The 20,754-nt window shown below is 36.8% G+C and overlaps 1 long non-coding RNA gene across 2 annotated transcripts in view; it reads left to right on the plus strand.

Moving 5' to 3' along the window:
* LOC309853449 overlaps positions 1–20,754 on the plus strand; it is a 391,799-nt gene that overhangs the window by 91,869 nt on the left and 279,176 nt on the right. The window lies entirely within an intron of this gene.

The following is a 20,754-nucleotide window of genomic DNA, read 5'->3' on the forward strand; positions in this document are numbered from 1 at the left end:
ATTCTATAGTTAATCTTAAGTACAAATTTTTAGTTTCAGCACATTTAAAGTTCTTGAGATCCTGATTCAGCTATCTAGCAGTTTTTCCCCATCTCTATTTCATGTCATCTGTCAGCTCATATTAAAAAACTAAAACACACACACTCAAAACAGTTTTCAACAATTCTGAGCTATTGGCTACTATTAACTTCCAAGGATCCAAGATGGAAATACTATCACTCACTCTTAGGCTTTTGACAAAATTATTTCTTAAAAATAATCTCTTGAAGATACCAACTTCTCTAGGTCTGTTCTGTCAGGGGTGCAGTGGGTATCCCAGTACCTACCTCAGAAACCAGGCTGGTTGGAGACAAGTAGGCTCCTCAGATAGCTTCATAGTATAGAGATACCCCCTTCAAATTGATGTTTTCCAAATGCTTGTTTAGCATTGATTTGACAGAGTCCAGGAGAATTGGCTTTTTTATTGATAAGGCACATATATTTTCTGGTCACTTTCTAAACTTAGTTGAAATTCTTTGTTTTGGGGGATATTTTCTTTCAGCCACCTACAGTTAGGTAGCATCAGTCACCCACAATCTTGAAGAGAAGAGGTAACTTACCTACATAGCTGTACTACATTTTGTTCAAATTATATCTCCAAGTCCTCATTGTTTGGCCTTCTGGTTGATAACTCACTTCCTATCTTTCACCATTACCATGCCTGCTTACACTTTATATTTAAGTTTTTGAAACAGAATATACCTTGAGAGCATATTCCGAGGGTTAAAATCTAGATAATGAACTAAATCACTCATTAAAGAGGAAAGAAGAAGAAAGGAAACACTTTGCCAACACTATTCAGTTTTATAATGTCAGCTTATTGTCAGCAGGCCTGTCTCAAGGCTACTGGAGCAGCCTATAATTGCAACATGCAATTTGCAATTATGCTTTGCAAAGTAAGTCAACAGAGCAAGTTCACCACCGGGAGAAGTGTTTTCACAATTTCCACTTAAGCATGTTGCCTCTTTTTGCCAATTATGTTAGTAGTCTCATGTGGAAACCTGAGTTAACTAGCACTGTATTTACACTTTATTCTAGGGATATTTTAATATGCTTTATGAACTGATGTCCCAGGCAGCTGTCTAGCTGACTCCCCCGTTCATTTAGCTCTATAGACAAGGATGCAATAAAGATTAAATAAATACAGCTATTGGACACTGCAGGCGTCTAGTAAATGCAGACAGTAACCAGAAGGGAGTTTTGATAGAATGAGTTGACAAACTCCTTTGTTTATTTGGAGAAAAAAAAATGTTGGGATTCACCACATTCCTAACTTTGGGCCATTTTTCTGATTACACGGTGTTAATGTAGGAAATAATTTGTCAGTCTGATAGGCCAGAAACAGAGTTTAGGTATTTACCTTGACAAAAGTTTATCAGCTTGCCCATTACATTTCCCTCTTAGGGAATGATTAGGTACACACATCTTCCTTCCCTCTGTGACTTCCACCTGCCTTAGGAATTGAGAAGAGACACACATGAAGATCTCTTTCTCTCTCCTTCTCTCTCTTCACCTACTTCAGAGTTTAAATATAATCTTGACTATCACCTTTGAGCAGAGACTTAATATCATTTTAAAAGGACAGTGGAGAAGAATGTTAGGAAGGAAAAGATCCCGAGGGCCAGAAGACCCAGCTCTTGGGCCCTGGCAACACTTTAGATGAAAAGGATACAAACTTGAACTTAGGTGATAGTGAAGATAGAGTTGATCTCAGGAAGAAGACTCCCCTGACTTTCCCCAGTTAATGGTTCAGTTCCACAGTTTCTGGTAAGAACCATGGAAAAGCACATAGACAGGAAAATGGGAGAAAGCTCTTAATAATGCTTCAATGTGGAAAAAGACCCACCACTTTTCTGACTGCACAAGGAGAACAAAAGAGACACTTTCCCCAAGGTTTACACTGGGAAGATGATTCATGCCTTGATCTGACTCCCTACCCTGGGTGATAGCAGGAGGAGCATGCTATGTCATACATCAAACTCCAAACTGGTTGACTAGCTTACGCAAATAATTTTACTCTCCTATACCTGAACCCACAGAGAAAAAACTCATTTTAATTCTGCTATAATTTAATGATATTTAAATAACTCAAATGGTTTTTATAAATGAACATATTACAAGGGTCATGTTCAAGAATCAGTGATAAACCTTAATGGACTTAATAGTTTATTAGTTTTGTAAATGCCACCTTGTTATTAATACAAGTAAAGCAACTTTACAAAAGATTACATTATCATCCATTGAATAAAACATTGAGTTTGTTGAGCTAGAGTTACAGGCATTCCCATTTTGCTGTCATAATTCAACTTTATACTAAAGATCATGTGCTTAGCCAATATGAGTTCGAAAACTCTTGAAGATCCTATCTTAATACAAAGATGAAATTTCTAAATTAAACATTGAGAATTGCCCTTTAGAAAAGCCACATGTCCAGAGAGAAGTATGGTCACCACATACAGTCTCCAGTTACACTACCAGCATTTACTCATCATAGTTGTCTTTTGGGAATCATGACTTGGTATTCTTCTTCCAACTATGTGGTACAGCCACATAGTTGCATTTTTATTATTTTATTTTATTTTTTAAAAAGATTTTATCTATTTATTTGAGAGAGAGAGAGAGGAAGTGAGAGCATGAAAGGGGAGAAGGTCAGAGGGAGAAGCAGACTCCCCGTGGAGCCGGGAGCCCAATGTGGGACTTGATCTCCAGTCTCCAGGATCATGACCAGAGCCAAAGGCAGTTGCTTAACCAACTCAGCCACCCGGGCGCCCCTGCATTTTTATAATTTTAATCAGTGGGGTGCCGAGGTGGCTCAGTTGGTTAAGCATCAAACTCCTGATTTCGGCTCAGGTCATGATCTCAGAGTCATGAAATAGAACCTCCTGTGGGGCTCCATGCTCAATATGGAGTCTGCCTGAGAGTCTCTTTCTCCTTCTGTCCCTCCCTCCACTCATACGCTCTCTTTCTCTCTCTCTCTCTCCAAATAAACAAAATCTTTTTAAAAATAATTTTAATCAGTATAAGGGAAGGGCTTTGTGTTGTCAACCTTCTCCTTTTACAAAGTTGATAAGAGATAATACATAAGAGGTCATGTCTGAACATGATGAACACAAAATTCTCTCTAAAATCTTGTGATTCTTTAAATCCTTAAATATTATACTAGAAAAAAGTTACCATTAGTTACTGAGGGGATTTAATTTGGGAGGCACTAATGATATTTGGAGAATGTAGGTGTTGATATTGTCAGGACTATAATTTCAAAAATACACTGAAATTTATGGTAGAGTAATGTAATTTTCTGATTAAAGTCTAATTGTATATTTTTTTTAAGAAGGTAATTCTGGAATCAGATTTAGCAGAATTCTGTGATTCAGCTTTCTGATCAGTTGTTCAAGTTTTTTCAGTTTTAACTAGACCTTTATTTAGCATTGGCCACACTCTATGTCCAGTATCAAAGCCTTTTCTTTCTTCATGGTCCCTCTGCTTCCCACATGCTTGTCATGTCAAACAATCATTATGCACTTGTTCATTCACCAAATATAAGTTTATAAGTCCTAGATGCCAGGTGCTGTACCAGGTATTGGACTGGAGCTATGAGTAATGAGGGAGACATAAATTAAAGAAGTAATTACAGAAATGATTACACTTGTAATGAGAGCTATAAAGAAAAAAATACTTTGGGTTTAGTAACCATAAGGGTCCCAAATTGCCCAGGAGAGAAAGAGAGGACTTCCCAAGGAAGTGATTAACTGTTGTGTAAAGGCCAAAAGAGATATGAATAAATAAGAGTTTATTGAGTAAAGAGGGGCAATAAAAGCACACAAGCAGTAAGAACTCTGTGTGTGTGTGTGTGTGTGTGTGTGTGTGTGTGTAAGGCTCTGAGGTGAAGTACTTGGTCATTTGGAGGAATAGAGAAATGCAGAGGGGTCAACCATAGAGAATAATAAAAGGGAACTTGGGAGGGAAAGATCTAGCTCTGTTCTATTCTTTCTCAATCTTATTAAGGCTGTTAAGGATTTTGGGCCACATTCATCAGCAATGGATAATCACTGAAAGGTTTCAGCAAGAATGTGACATTATCAGATTTGCATTGTCTGTTAGGTAAAAGGAATATAATTTGGCTTCCTGCAGTACATACCTTCTTGAGGAAATTGTTCAACTGATTATAGAGCTACAAAGTAGACCACAATATGTTTCTCTTTCAATCTCTTGAATGATTTACTTTCAACCTACCATGATTTCTATTGGAAACCAGTTAAATTGACCATTGGCTATTTTCATGTCTGTTTGATTAGGCAATGCTAAAAATAACCCAGACATTGTGTGCCTGGAAGAAATTAAATATTTTCAAACCAGTGAGTCTGGCTTTAAATATAAATTCACACACACCTCCTTTCGAAACACTTTTTATTTTTATTTGTTCTGTTACAGGCAGGGGTAGGATAAAAGGTTGGAATGGTCTCAGAATGTTGGACAGTTTTACTCATGAGAAATATGGCCATTTTCTCATTTGCACATAGCTGTCAGAGGAGAGGGGCTTTTGGAAAGAGCAGAAGGCCTTAGACAAACAAGTCTGCTCTTCAAGGGAACACCTACTTTGTCTTTGCTCTTTATTACACAAAGGCTGTCATCTCCATACTTCTTCCCCTCTCTGCCTGAGGAATCTTTACCCAAACCATCTGTTTTTCAGATTTTAGCCTAACATTCACCGTCATAGTCAGAGATTAGGTCTCAATTAAAATTCCCAATAATCAGCTGTACCTCTTGAGGCCATATGTTTGGGCTAAATGATTGAAGATGAGGAGGTATGTGCTGCACTGGCCACATGCACTCCAGAACCCCAGATGGGCATTGTTGGGATGCAAACCATTGAACTCAAATGGACTTATCTTACCATCTGGTTGCAATTTTGGCACCTGAGCAAAAAATTATTCCTCTGTATTTGAGTTAACTGAAAATAACCAATTTTTTTTAAGGGAGCCAAAAACATGTCAATGCATATACTTAATTTGATTATTTTGCCTGTTTAACTTAACTTTTGAAAAGACATGACTCTATTCCTACTTCTAGAATATAAATATCAGATTGTGTGTTAAACCTCTTGGCAAAAGATGGATTTTATTTTGGTCTTTATTTATTAAGGCTAATTTTGATCTGTGTGAACAAGCTTCAATTTGCTATGACTTTCAAGTTCAGTACTATTTGGGTAAAGTCTGAAAGATAATTTCCTTATTTACCAAATTTCATTTTTATTACCAACATGGAATATTTTATTACTAATATGGATTTCTTTTCAAGTGCAGTTTTGACCCATCTTTTAAAAATCTATTCCCGTTGGCACATAACCATGGGGATACAGATGATTTCATGAGTTGGACAGAGAAGATTAGAAGGTTAATTCTTAAATTGTTCTTCACACCAGTGCATGACGGGGAAAGCTGGTAGACCCAGAAATCAAAGCCTTCCTTCTACCCTCCTTCCGTAAGCCTCTTCTTAAATTAAGCTGAGATGGGAGACAATGTTCTCAACTAGCTCCACTGTCTCTGCAGCCTTTTCCACTGACCCCAGGTAGAATGAGTAGTGGAGGTAGGAGATGGAGGAGTATGTGTTATAAGCTAATACATAATTTGTATTACCTTGTGCCAGGCACTGTCCTAAGCACCTTAGATACATAGAATTAACCTAATCTTTATAAAAATTTATGAGTTAGCTATTTTTATTATCCCCACTTTACAAAAGATGATAATGAAGAGTTTCGTGGGAGAGATGGAAAATACTCTCTCCTTTATTTCCTGCATTTCAAACCTTTTTTGAAGCTGTTCCAGGCACGTTTCATCCTGCTGGCAATATGTCATGGGAATAGACACAAGCTGAGTTTCCACCTGACTCAGAGGAAAAGCAAAGATTTTTTTCCTTCTCACCTGCCTCTCTCTAGGGAGCCCTTCACAAGGTGCCTTGAATGCCTCTCTACCCTGTGAGTCAGATAATCTGCTTTATTCCATGTTAGAATTAGTGTTTGCATGTTAAGCTATTTATATCTTTTTCTATCATAAAGTCGACTTTATTGCAAAAGCATGTGAAGATAAACGATGTTTGTAATGACCCTCCTTAGGTGCTATGAAAGGAAATTCTTCATTTGTTCAATTTCTTATTTTATTCATTGTCCATTACTAAGCTGCTTCCCTTGTTGGAATTTTTGCTGGGTATAGGAATGATATGACCAATCTCTGGGTTGTCCAGAACTGAGGGGTTTCCTGGAACTTGAGACTTGCACTGCTAAAATCAGGAAAGTGTTAGCCAAACTGGGATGAGTTGGTCACTCTTTGCAGGAACCAGGTCTTTTTAGGTTTACTCTCCTATCACCAGCACTGGCAAATTGCTTGATGCATACATAGCAAGTGCTTAATAAATATTAATTGAATAATGAATAGATACTGGTCTCTGTTTTAGGGATTAAGCACAGAAAGATTTAAATCCCGTGGAAGACATTCAGACAGTGGGAATAGCACATGTGAAATTCTAGAGGTGGGAGCCTTTAGTATATGGCTGTATAAACACAGGAAAAACCCATGCAGTTCCCAAGTAAACAAAGTAAAAGGGAGGCTTGTGCTGTAAACAAGAAAGGTATGTGTGATCCAGATCCTGGAGGGTCTTATATTTAATGCTAAGGAATTGAGTTTTTATTTTTCATAAGGGGGCGAAACTTTGTAAGGGGAATAATTTTAAGCAGGGGCACCGTATGATCATCTTCCCTCAAAGGTAGCTTTGTAAGCAAGGAGGGTAAGTTAGAAGGATGAAGACAAGACATGAGTGTGATAGATGGAAGGAAGGGGATGGGTTGTATGCAGTAATCCTGGCAGAAAATGCTGAGAGCTTTTCAATCAGTTGGTGAAAATGATGGTGTAGAGTGAATGAGCAAACAGGAGGAACCTTTGGGTTTGAGAACAAGGTAGATGATAAAATTGATTGAGTTTGCTCATCCTTGTCTGAGGTGACTCCCACAATTCTCTCTTCATGGTACCTACCACTCACCAAAAAAAAGGAATGAGAATGAGAAGAAAGGGCTGGAGAGAAGGTAGACGTCCATCCACTTGGAGCTGGTTGAGTTTGAGTTGTCTGTATAAGATGTTCAACAGGATAACTGAATCACCGGAGAAGAATGTATTCAATATATGAAATATTTTCCCCAAAGTGACCATAGCTATTGATATTTATTTCCAGATTAAAAAGATAAGTATTTTCCATGAGAAATATTTATCAGTTTTAAATTACAAAATGAGTACAACAGAGATTCCTACTCTGGTATCCAGAAATGATTACCACTAACATTTTGGTGAACACTATTTAGATGAATCCACCCATTCATCCCTTCATTCATCCATCTTTCCATCTTAATGAGATCATGGGAAACCTCCTTACCTGCTCTCTCTGTTTTCTCATTTATCACATGGTAATTGGTAACACATGCAAAGTGAAGAGTTTATGAGTTATTAAATATAAAGCACTCAGAACACTGTCTGGCCCACGGGAAGTGCCATCTAAGTGCTAACTATTATAACATACCATCATTTTAAAATAAATAAAACAAACTATTTTGTAATCCACTTTATTGTACATTGTTATTTAGTGGTCATGACTCTTTGTTAATGAAAATATCTTTCCACCCTATTCCTTAACACTTCAATCCAAAATTAATTTTCATTACTAAAAATTAAAACAAAACAAAAATGAAAACAAAACAAAAATGGAAAACCACAACCCTATCACCACAAAGCATGTAATCAGGTCAGAACAGAATCAGGTCAGAAAATGCTTTGACTTGGCCTTCAACCAACACTGAGAACTGCAAGAGATAATCCATTATACATAGATCATTTTACATAGTGATTTATAAACAAAATCACCAAAAAGATGTTTGTTGTTTTGGCCTTTCCTGTTGTCCTTTGCTCTTCTGCATCCCCATTAATAATTCTTCTAATCTTTACTGTCTCATTGATCACCTGTCAGGTGAGATTTCTACCTCTTATCCTGGCAGCATCTCTGTGGTGCTGGATTTTCATTCATCTTCACTGGATTTTCATCTTAGATTAAGATTTAAATTTGTTTCTGTGACTAAACAGGGGCATTTATACTTCTAGCCCAAACCACTTCTTTTTATTTCTCTAAAAGCCAGAAAAAAAAAAAAAAGAAAAAAGACAGTAACAACTGATTTCTGTGCATTGATTTTATATTCTGACACTTTACTGAATTCCTGTATAAGTTCTAGCAGTTTTGGAGTGGAGTCTTTTGGGTTTTCCCCATATAGTATCATATCATCTGCGAAGAGTGATAATTTGACTTCTTCTTTGCCGATTTGGATGCCTTTAATTTCCTTTTGTTGTCTGATTGCTGAGGCTAGGACCTCTAGTACTATGTTGAATAGCAGTGGTGATAATGGACATCCCTGCCGTGTTCCTGACTTTAGCGGAAAAGCTTTCAGTTTTTCTCCATTGAGAATGATATTTGCGGTCGGTTTTTCATAGATGGCTTTGATGATATTGAGGTATGTGCCCTCTATCCCTACACTTTGAAGAGTTTTGATCAGGAAGGGATGCTGTACTTTGTCAAATGCTTTCAGAAGAAAGAGAAATTAAGGAGTCAATCCCATTTACAATTGCATCCAAAACCATAAGATACCTAGGAATAAACCTAACCAAAGAGACACAGAATCTATACTCAGAAAACTATAAAGTACTCATGAAAGAAATTGAGGAAGACACAAAGAAATGGGAAAATGTTCCATGCTCCTGGATTGGAAGAATAAATATTGTGAAAATGTCTATGCTACCTAAAGCAATCTACACATTTAATGCAATTCCTATGAAAATACCATCCATCTTTTTCAAAGAAATGGAACAAATAATTCTAAAATTTATATGGAACCAGAAAAGACCTCGAATAGCCAAAGGGATATTGAAAAAGAAATCCAACGTTGGTGGCATCACAATTCCGGACTTCAAGCTCTATTACAAAGCTGTCATCATCAAGACAGCATGGTACTGGCACAAAAACAGACACATAGATCAATGGAACAGAATAGAGAGCCCAGAAATAGACCCTCAACTCTATGGTCAACTAATCTTCGACAAAGCAGAAAAGAATGTCCAATGGAAAAAAGACAGCCTCTTCAATAAATGGTGCTGGGAAAATTGGACAGCCACATGCAGAAAAATGAAATTGGACCATTTCCTTACACCACACACAAAAATAGACTCAAAATGGATGAAGGACCTCAATGTGAGAAAGGAATCCATCAAAATCCTTAAGAAGAACACAGGCAGCAACCTCTTCGACCTCTGCCGCAGCAACATCTTTCTAGGAACAACGCCAAAGGCAAGGGAAGCACGGGCAAAAATGAACTATTGGGATTTCATCAAGATCAAAAGCTTTTGCACAGCAAAGGAAACAGTTAACAAAATCAAAAGACAACTGACAGAATGGGAGAAGATATTTGCAAACGACATATCAGATAAAGGACTAGTGTCCAGAATCTATAAAGAACTTAGCAAACTCAACACCCAAAGAACAAATAATCCAATCAAGAAATGGGCAGAGGACATGAACAGACATTTCTGCAAAGAAGACATCCAGATGGCCAACAGACACATGAAAAAGTGCTCCATATCACTCGGCATCAGGGAAATACAAATCAAAACCACAATGCGATATCACCTCACACCAGTCAGAATGGCTAAAATCAACAAGTCAGGAAATGACAGATGCTGGCGAGGATGTGGAGAAAGGGGAACCCTCCTACACTGTTGGTGGGAATGCAAGCTGGTGCAGCCACTCTGGAAAACAGCATGGAGGTTCCTCAAAATGTTGAAAATAGAACTGCCCTATGACCCAGCAATTGCACTATTGGGTATTTACCCTAAAGATACAAACGTAGTGATCCAAAGGGGCACGTGCACCCGAATGTTTATAGCAGCAGTGTCCACAATAGCCAAACTATGGAAAGAACCTAGATGTCCATCCACAGATGAATGGATCAAGAAGATGTGGTATATATACACAATGGAATACTATGCAGCCATCAAAAGAAATGAAATCTTGCCATTTGCAACAACATGGATGGAACTAGAGCGTATCATGCTTAGGGAAATAAGTCAAGCAGAGAAAGACAACTATCATATGATCTCCCTGATATGAGGAAGTGGTGATGCAACATGGGGGCTTAAGTGGGTAGGAGAAGAATAAATGAAACAAGATGGGATTGGGAGGGAGACAAACCATAAGTGACTCTTAATCTCATAAAACAAACTGAGGGTTGCTGGGGGGAGGGGGTTTGGGAGAAGGGGGTGGGATTATGGACATTGGGGAGTGTATGTGCTTTGGTGAGTGCTGTGAAGTGTGTAAACCTGGTGATTCACAGACCTGTACCCCTGGGGATAAAAATATATGTTTATAAAAAATAAAAAATTAAAAAAAAAAAGACAGAAACAACAAACAAATGACCCAAACCCAAATGACTATAATCTTTTACCAGAGGCACTTGAAAAATCAATTTTTCTCAGGGCTGAGAGTGAGGGCACAGAGAATTTTGTCACTGTATTGGAATTCTAACAAACTCTTCTGTCATCCTCTAGGACTGGCTCAGTTTAAAAAAAAATGTTGTGTTATGATAACCTTTAGAAAGTCAAGTGACTGAAGTGCAGACATTCTGAGAAAAAAAAATGTAACCTCTAAAATATAGGATGTGAGTAAAGCAATTTTTAAAATATGTGGTGAAGAAGCAAAAGAAATTAGCATTTCTTTTACAGCATTTGATGTATCTTTGCAGTCATGCTATTCCTTCTGTTAACTGGGGAATACCTCTTTTAGCACAATTTATATTGACACTTTGCATTTATATAGTGTGTTTTGGGCCCTGAGCATTTTACCAGCATTAAGTGTAAATAGTGTGCCTACAAGCCAGGTAACTGAATAGTCTGATGTCACAGATGGAGAAGCACGAGCACTGAGAGATGTTATTACTCTGGGGCTCTTAGTCACTGTGAGAACTGAAATGGGAACTGAGTATTTTCCATGTTGAAAAATAAGTGACCTGGGCTAAAAGGTCAAGTTGTATTTCTTTCTATTCAGAATCTGGTTTTTGGGAGCAGTAGTCTAAAATTTTTGGATTCTCCCACATTCTGACTTCATGTTTGGGATGATGTTGAGCCTCTGGCTTTAAGGGTGAGAATATAACCAGACATGACGACTTGGTATAGTCTATTTTCCTGGCTACTCTAAAGAGAGCATTCCCAGAATAATGGTGTAGCCACAGTTTGAACTGTTAGACCTTCTTTTGCTACTGAGGTTGTCGAAAGTGTGTGCTGTAGACCTGGTGATAAAGGAGGCAAACTGTGAAAAATATTCTAAATGCAACCAACAAAGATAAGCAGAGCCAAAAACGGTTATCTCTTGCCTCCTAGATCAAACTGTGCCTGAAGATAGGACCCTGGAATTAGTAACATTAGTCAATAAATTTTCTGTATTTCACCTAATAAAAGTGATCTTTTAAAAAAAAATCAGTGAATAAAATAATCACTACACAAGGTTCCAAGAGTCTTTAAAAAATGTATCTTTTTGGTTAGGACGTATAATAGTCATAAAGCTTTTGTGCCCTCATGTGTATTTCACCAAAATATCAAAAGTTATTCCTAAGAAGAGATTCTGTTGAATATCTAACAGAAGATAAGTTTGGAAATAGAATTTTTTTCATTAATTTCTGAAAGATATAGACAATATCTGAAGTATATATTTTTATAAGTGTATAGTTAGATTTTTTTTTTAAGAAATCATTTTGAGAGCTTCATATTGATTTTAATCATGTTGTTCCCAGGGTTGTAGCTATCAATCGCTCTGATGTTAAAACTAGAGCTTCCATTGTTTGTGTTTTATCCTAGACTTTGTTTTCCCATGAGTGTTCTTCAGACAGCCATCATTTTATAAAGTAGTGATGTAAGTTCATGTACTGCTTAGTCATAGGCAGGTATTTGGCAGAAACATCCAAATGTTTTTGTTTTAAAGGTCAAGGCCAGACAGGGGCAAGAAGTGTGCTCAGATTGCTTCCATGAAGTAACTTCCTCCACCCATGGGCATGTATCTGAGCCATACATCAGTGTCTCCCCAAGAAACCTAGGAGGGATGGAGAGTTCATGTTCTGCATTAATTCTAATCAAGTATAAGACTTATTAGACTAATGATGGGGCCTGATTAGTAATGAAAGGTATGAAAACTGAGTTTCCCATCTCAGTCATTGAATGGACTTTGGTCTCATGTAGCCACATTCCTCTCATTCTCCTGTGTGATCATTACAAAAGGTTACTATTAACTAAATGTATATCACTCAGCATCCCCCAAGCAGGTCCCTGTGCCAGTGCTACCCTCTCCTGAAAATAAGGAGGAAACGTCTCGAGGTAGGCAGTACTTAGTAGAGGCCTAGGATGCCTTTGCTATGCAGGGACCAATATGTGAACAGTCAAATTGCCAACAAGGTTTTTTCATTGTGAGGGAAGACAAAGTAAGATGGAAGACCCTAACTTTCAGAGTAGTATTTTGAGGTGATTTGGAGGGTAGTATAGAGAGATGATAGAGTAGTGATAGAGAGGTAGAAGAACAGTGAACTTGAGGATGGTGGTGGCAGCATTTGGAAAGTGGGGGAGGTGTAATTAATGAACTTACCACTGAAGAGATGATGATGGCATGTAAGACACTGACATTTTGAATGTAATCTCTCATTCCATCCTCCTAGCAATTCCATGGGGGAATATATAGGTGCTTCATTAAACCCATCTTTACAGGCCAAAAAAAAAAAAAAAAAGTAAAGAAAAGAAACAGGTTTAGCAAGGTTTTAGTTCATGACTTCTTGTTCATAATCATAATCCATACTCCAGTTGATACAGCAGGTACATTGCTGAACTGGCAACAAATACTGGTGTTTCTGCCTGTATTCTTGCCCATGCTATAACCTCATTCCATTTAAGAAAGTGTAAGAGCACTATCACCACTAAGAGAATGGGGGACAGTGGCATTGTCAACTGAGTAGGTCATTGAACAAGCTGGATGAGAAAAAAAGGGAAGAAAATCAAATATTCCACATATTCTCATTATGATCGTAGTAACTGATGTTTCCTTTTTACATTTGTATCATTTCCATACAAGTGGGATTTCTTGCCCACCCTCTGATGACATGAATTGTGGAAGGATCAGGAGAGATGGATGTCATGGGAGCAGAACTGTGGGGCAGACTGTGTGTATGGTGTAGAGGAACTCTGGCCAGTCTTCAGCTCTGAAGACCTCCTTTTTTCTCATCAGCAAAGTGAGGGCCCTGACTAAATAGGGCTTTTGTTCAAAGAATCTGTGCTTTGATACTATGACACTATAAAGAGCTGAGTCTTCCTTCTTCTCTGCTTCTTCAGAGATGAGCTTTACTAATTTTGCACCAGATTCAAGGTAGTAATTAAACTGAATTCACCAGTAGCTCTGAATGTGTATTTGCAGCTGGCATCTTTGCTGCTTAGTTACTGCTCAGTTGTGCCAGTTATAAATATTTACTGTGTCATATATAAATATCACTCATCTTTTTTTAAAAAAAGTTTATCCCTTGCATCTAGTCTTTCAGTGATTGCTTTTCTAATTGTAGTAAAATATAACCTAAAATTTGTCATTTTCATCATTTTTAAATGTACAATGCAACCTCATTACTTACATTCACATTGTTGTACAAACATCATCACTATTTCCAAACCTTTTTTCATCACTCCAAACAGAAACTTTGTACTCACTGAGCAGCAATTCCCCATTACCACAACCCCCAATCCCTGATAATCTCTACATTCTGTCTCTTTGAATTTGTCTGTTCTGAATAAGTAGATTCATGCAATATTTGTCTTTTTGAATTGACTTTACCTAGCATACTGTTTGCAAGATTCATCCATAATGTAGCAGAAATCACAACGTCATTTCTTTTTAAGGCTAAATAATAACCCATTATGTGTATATATCATATTTTGCTTATCCATTCATCTACTGATGGGCACATGGGTTGTTGCCACCTTTTGGCTATTGAGAATAGTGCTTCTGTGATTATATACATGTATTTATTTGAGTTTCTGTTTTCAGTTCTTTGGAATATATACATACAAGTAGAATTGCTGTGTCTTGTGAGTATTTTTTAACTTTTTGAGGAATTGCTTAATTGTTTTCTACAGCAGCTGTACCACTTTACATTCTCACACATTGAACAAGGGTTCTAGTTTCTCTGTATTGTTCTCACTGTGCTCTTGATTAGCATTTTCCTAATGACTAATAATGTTGAGCATTTTTTCAAGAGATTATTGGTGACTTGCATGGGTTTTGGGGAAAGGTGTATTCACATCCTTTGCCCACTTTTTAAGTGGGTTGTTTGGTTTGGTTGTTGTTGAGTTGGAGGAGCTCTTTGTACACCTTAGATATTAAATCCTTATCAGATATATGATTTGTAAATATTTTCTTCCAATCTGTAGGTTATCTTTTTACTTCATTGATAATGTCCTTTAATGTACAAAATTTTTTAAATTGTGATAAAGTTCAGTTTATCCAACTTTTTTTCTTTTGCTTCTTGTACTTTTCGCGACATATCTAAGAATCTACTACCAAATCTAAGTTTATAAAGGCTTAACATTTTTTCTATTAGCTTTATGATTTTGACTCTTCTATTTAGGTCATTGACCTATTTCGAGGTAATTTTTTATATGGTATGTGATAGGAGTCCATCTTGATTTTCATGCATGTTGAAATCCATTTGTCCCAGCACAATTTGTTGAAGATAGTGCTCTACCCATTAAATGGACGTTGTATCCTTATCATAAGTCAACTGGGCAAAGATGGATGGGTTTATTTCTGGACTCTCAATTTTGTTCCATTGGTCTCTATGTCAGTCCCAAGGCCAGCACTGAAACATTTTGATTATTGTAGCTTTGTACTAGTGATTGCTTCTTAGAGGTAGTAAGTGCGCCCACTCTCTATATTTTGCTATCCCATCTCAGATTTGCTACCTTGGATCTATGTAAATTAAAATGCTAGGCATCCAAGTTGTGGATTACTAGAGTTCTGGAGCCTCCCTTAAGGAACAGTTTGGATTTGGTACACCTGCTTTCTAATATACAGCTTAAGCCTGTGATTTACTCTCTCTCTTTCACTCTCTGAACAGAATTTCAAATAATTCATTAGGCAAAAACAAAAGTATTCTGGTTGAAAGGCAGGAGGTAAAGTCCCGTAAGTCCACTCTCTCCTGAATCTACATGTTCTAAAAGCCATTAAGGAGGAGGTAACACCATTTTAAAATCTTCAGCCTCAAAGTATTTTTATGTACTTTTTCTATTGTGTTTTTTATGTTGTAATTTTCTGAAATTGACCCGCCTGATAACCTGAGAATTATGTTAACTAAATACAATTAAAAACAAAAAAAGCCCCTAAATTATTATCAATTTTCCCCTTTATTACTAGCTTTAGGGGAAAAGATATTTATATATCTAAATATATTTATATATATTTATACATAGTTATATTTATATATATATTATATATATATTTATATATATTTACACATAGTTATAATCTATGGTTTATATACCACACAGTAGTTTTAGAGGCTTTTACTGATGCATCTCCAAAGAGTGAATAATTCATGTTTGACTCTGCAAGACAGTCTCACCACATGGATCACCTTGAGCATCATGTGTTAAATGAGAGTACAAAGCACCTACCACATAGCCATGGCTCTAGTCAAGTTTGTCTTTCCTGAGGACATGCACTTTGAGTGTCATTGGATACACAGAATGAAAAATCAAACTAGAGGTTTGTTCTATTGCACAACAGGACCAAAATTACAGTTGTTTTAAATAATGTTATGGTATGCTCCATAAATTCACTAAGGTGACCCAGGAGTGTTGCTTTGAATTTACTTTAGCCTCACTTATTGTCACTTACCAGAGTAAATGAGAACTGATAGTTCTTCAAACACTAATGGTAAATTACAGTTATGGAGAACAGAAATGCCTAATTACATCTAGTCAAGGTCTATTTCCCTTTTATAGAGCTAACTGGTGGAAAGCATTGTTTTTAATTTATGAATGAATATGCACAGCAATCTTAGCTCTCCTATTTACATAAGTCTGATAGATAATTAATCTTTAGTAAAGTACCTAGAGAAGGTTTAGAAAATGCAAACCACAGCCAAAGTGAAAACAAAACAAAACAAAAGTCCTGAAATAGCAAATGACTTAAACAACAACAAAAAAATGCCACTCTAATTAGCCTTTATTAACTCACTAGTAAACACTCAAAATTGGTAACAGTTGAGTGAGATTATAAAGCATATGTGCACTTGGATTAAATAATAAATCAATGTTGGTTAATTAAACGCTGGAAAAAGCATTTAAATATTTGGACCATGAAAAGATATTCTTTTGGGTTTTGTAAACTTAGCTTGAGATTTACTTGAAATTTGTGCTATTGGGTCAATAAAACTTTTAAAGAACTTATCCACAAGAATGAGGAATGAGAGAAGTTTAGGAGGTAATAGAAATTACCTTATCTTTATTAATATTTTGAGTTCTAAGCTGTATATATTAAAACTAATTGAATTGTATAGGGAAGACATAACGGAATCTTTGGGTGTGGGGCAGGAGCCCCATATTTTGGAACAGAGTTGTGCTGACTAGCAGTGTGAACATTAACTTTATACCACTTTTCATCTTAAAAAAAAAAAAAAAGCTTTGCTCTTGGAGCACTTGTGTGGCTCAGTCGGTTAGGCATCTGCCTTCAGCTCGAGTCATGATCCCCGGGTCCTAAGATCAAGTCCCATGTCAGGCTTCCTACTCAGTGGGGAGCCTGTTTCTTCCTCTCCTCCCTGCTCATGCTCTCTCACACTATTTCTCTCTCTAAAAAGAAAAAAACAAACAAACAAAACTTTGCTCTTACTCTAGGGGCAATAAGAACAACAAAAGCCTAAAAATCTCTGTATGGAAAAAGCACTCAGCAGCAATACAATCTTGTACTTTTGTCAGTTTACCTATCTGCAGCTTTTTTTGTGCTTAGGCTTGGACTTATAAGGACAAGGGAAGTGATCAGCTGTTGCCTTGGTTTCATAACTCAAATACTAGTAATAGCAACATAGAAGAGAGATTTAACTCAACTAAATATGAATCAATGATATTTGATTTCTACCCAGAAGAAGCAAATGGAATTTAAACAAACATGCCTTATTATGAACATTGGGTTGTTAATTTTCAAAATAACTCTTCAAGAGTTTGATTATTATGCACTGTTTTATAGAATTTTAGGTCCCATGAGAAAAAGGAATATGTCAATTTTGTCCAAAGTATACCTCAAATATAACTTGTTAGCTGATTGTGTTAGAGAAGTTAAGTAATTTACCTAAAGATCATGGTATAGCACTGACTTGCCAAGATTCTTCCATATTAGTACCTATTAAACTTAAGTTTAATTTTAAAAAACAAACAGTTGGTAGTAGTTGATTCCATCAACCTCCCTTTTTCTTTTCCTTCATCCATCTTTACTTGATTTCTCTTTCCAATCAAGGAATTGGGAGCTTCGTTATTCCTATGGGCCACTGTTAGCCAAGGTTACTGGAGACAGGCTGACACAGCAAACTTTGAGTTCTTAGCCAGAAGAGCTTGATCACAGGGAAAAAAGTTATGATCAGAAAATAATAAAGAACTTCTAGAATAAAGGAGCCATCAGGATAGAGAAGTAATTAAAATGAGCCTATGTCATAGTCACATAAAAAGAAGGTCAGAATGTGAACTAGGAACCTAGGACATTGTCTTCAAAGTCAGAAAATTTGAGTTCACATTATATGTCTGTCATTTCACATTAAGTGGTATGAGATAAATTACTCAGTTGTCTTGTCTGTAAGACATGGATTATACATCTATCACTATTTAAAGGATTAAGTAAAATCTGTGTAAGGTATATATAGAATGTCTGACACAGAGTAGGTACTCAGTAAATTTCTGATGCTTGGATCCATAAAGCCATAGGCAGTGAAAAATTAATAGGGAAGAAGCAATGATTTTTAAAGAGAAAGATTAGTTTTGAGAGTCCTCATTTTGTGTCTCCTAGCTTCTTAAGTGAAAGTTATGCAGACTTGACCTTAGGAAATTCATCTTATCTAGCCTTGCTAGTCTGTAGAACCTAAGAACTTTCTGGGTTCCCAAAGTACCCCCTACTCTACTGACCCACTCAGTCTTGCTCTCCCAGAGTGCCCTCATGCTCTTCTTTATCCTTATCAAGGCTCTCATTCCCTCATTTTAGATAGGTTTGTAACTATATATTAGGGGTAAATTTCTTGTTAAAATAATTAACTCAAAGATATGAGCATGTGATAATATTCATCAGTTCTAGCTTTGTTTTTTTTTTAATTTAGAAGACGTGAATTTATTTAAATAAATATTTCAAGTATGCAATAGTGAGACAAAGCAATGGGTTCCAGATAGCACAGAAATTCTCATGAGTCATATTGAAGTCATCTCTCTTGTATTTACAGCCAACTAAGCACTAGTAACTTCTATTTCTAAGTGTTCTGAGCAAACAGCTGCACATATTTTTATTATATTATCAATATAATATTGAGAGCATAATTTCTTCTCAAATTATTATGGAGTATGAATGTTTTTTTATACAGAGACATCCAAATCTCCTGATTAATTATAAGTTAATTTGTTATTGCAAAGTTATACAGTTCATGTAAGTCAAGGCTGAAGGGAGCATTTACAAATTGGTAATTCTCCTTTGTGGCTTACAATCTAACTTAATCTGGTTCTCCTAGCATGAGCTAGCAGTAAAATTGCTTAGTTGGACATGTTAACTATCCATTTTGATCATTGTATGAGGTTAGCTGTAATGTCCAAGAAAAGAATTAAGGGTTTAAGCTGTGAGTACTCAAGACTGCATTAGGTTTCAGGCATTGGCCTGCAGCAGCATGGAGAGAGGCAAAAGACCATTCCTACATAATTCTTTTTCTTCTCCATCTTTTCAGAATTATTGCTCTACATGGGACTTGGGCAAATGCACTGTATCTTGAAAGCTATTTGATTATTGTGCAAAGTGACCCATTTCATCTGTTTTTCTATTTTGAAATCAGTTTCCTGGTTTTCTTGATAGCACATTTGTTCTTCACTTCTTCATACTCTTTCAAAATCTTTCAAAAGCACAATTAAGAATGCCTGGGTACAGACATTTCTGCAAAGAAGACATCCAGATGGCCAACAGACACATGAAAAAGTGCTCCATATCACTCGGCATCAGGGAAATACAAATCAAAACCACAATGAGATATCACCTCACACCAGTCAGAATGGCTAAAATCAACAAGTCAGGAAATGACAGATGCTGGCGAGGATATGGAGAAAGGGGAACCCTCCTACACTGTTGGTGGGAATGCAAACTGGTGCAGCCACTCTGGAAAACAGCATGGAGGTTCCTCAAAATGTTGAAAATAGAACTGCCCTATGATCCAGCAATTGCACTATTGGGTATTTACCCTAAAGATACAAACGTAGTGATCCAAAGGGGCATGTGCACCCGAATGTTTATAGCAGCAGTGTCCACAATAGCCAAACTATGGAAAGAACCTAAATGTCCATCAACAGATGAATGGATCAAGAAGATGTGGTATATATACACAATGGAATACTATGCAGCCATCAAAAGAAATGAAATCTTGCCATTTGCAACAACATGGATGGAACTAAAGCGTATCATGCTTAGGGAAATAAGTCAAGCAGAGAAAGACAACTATCATATGATCTCCCTGATATGAGGAAGTGGTGATGCAACATGGGGGCTTAAGTGGGTAGGAGAAGAATAAATAAAACAAGATGGGATTGGGAGGGAGACAAACCATAAGTGACTCTTAATCTCACAAAACAAACTGAGGGTTGCTGGGGGGAAGGAATTTGGGAGAAGGGGGTGGGGTTATGGACATTGGGGAGGGTATGTGCTTTGGTGAGTGCTGTGAAGTGTGTAAACCTGGTGATTCACACACCTGTACCCCTGGGGATAAAAATATATGTTTATAAAAAATAAAAAAATTAATTAAAACACACACACACAAAAAGAATGCCTGGGTAGCTCAGTTGGTCAAGTGTCTGCCTTTGGCTTAGGTCATGATCCTGGGGTCCTGGGATCAAATCCTGCGGTCCTGGGATCAAATCCTGCATGAGGCTCCCTGCTCAGCGGGGAGTCTGCTTCTCCCTCTCCCTCTGCCTGACACTCTGGCTGCTTGTGTTCTCTCTCTCTCTCTGTCAGATAGATAGATAAATAGATAGATGATAGATAGATAGATAGATAGATAGATAGATACAATCTTTAAAAAAAAAGAAGAAACACAGTTAAATATGTCTTTAAGATAATGGTAGTTGAATATTTCTACTTCCTTTTCAAAAAGCCATTGTTTAGATTAAGAATTGCTTTCCTTTCTTAAGTTAGAGCAGATATTATAAAGCTGTATTAGTTGTTCACATCAAATCACCACCCCAGAAGATACAAAAGCAGCTTCTAAATCTGCCATGAATATTTGACAATTGACTTTAATATTTCTAGTGACTCTGCTGGGAAGGGATTTTCCTTCTTTAAGTTTCCATAATAATTGGCCCACACATCTTTCATGAAATTTATTAATAG

This window comes from Mustela nivalis (assembly GCF_964662115.1).
Source record: "Mustela nivalis genome assembly, chromosome: 1".
Classification (NCBI taxonomy): Eukaryota; Metazoa; Chordata; class Mammalia; order Carnivora; family Mustelidae; genus Mustela; species Mustela nivalis.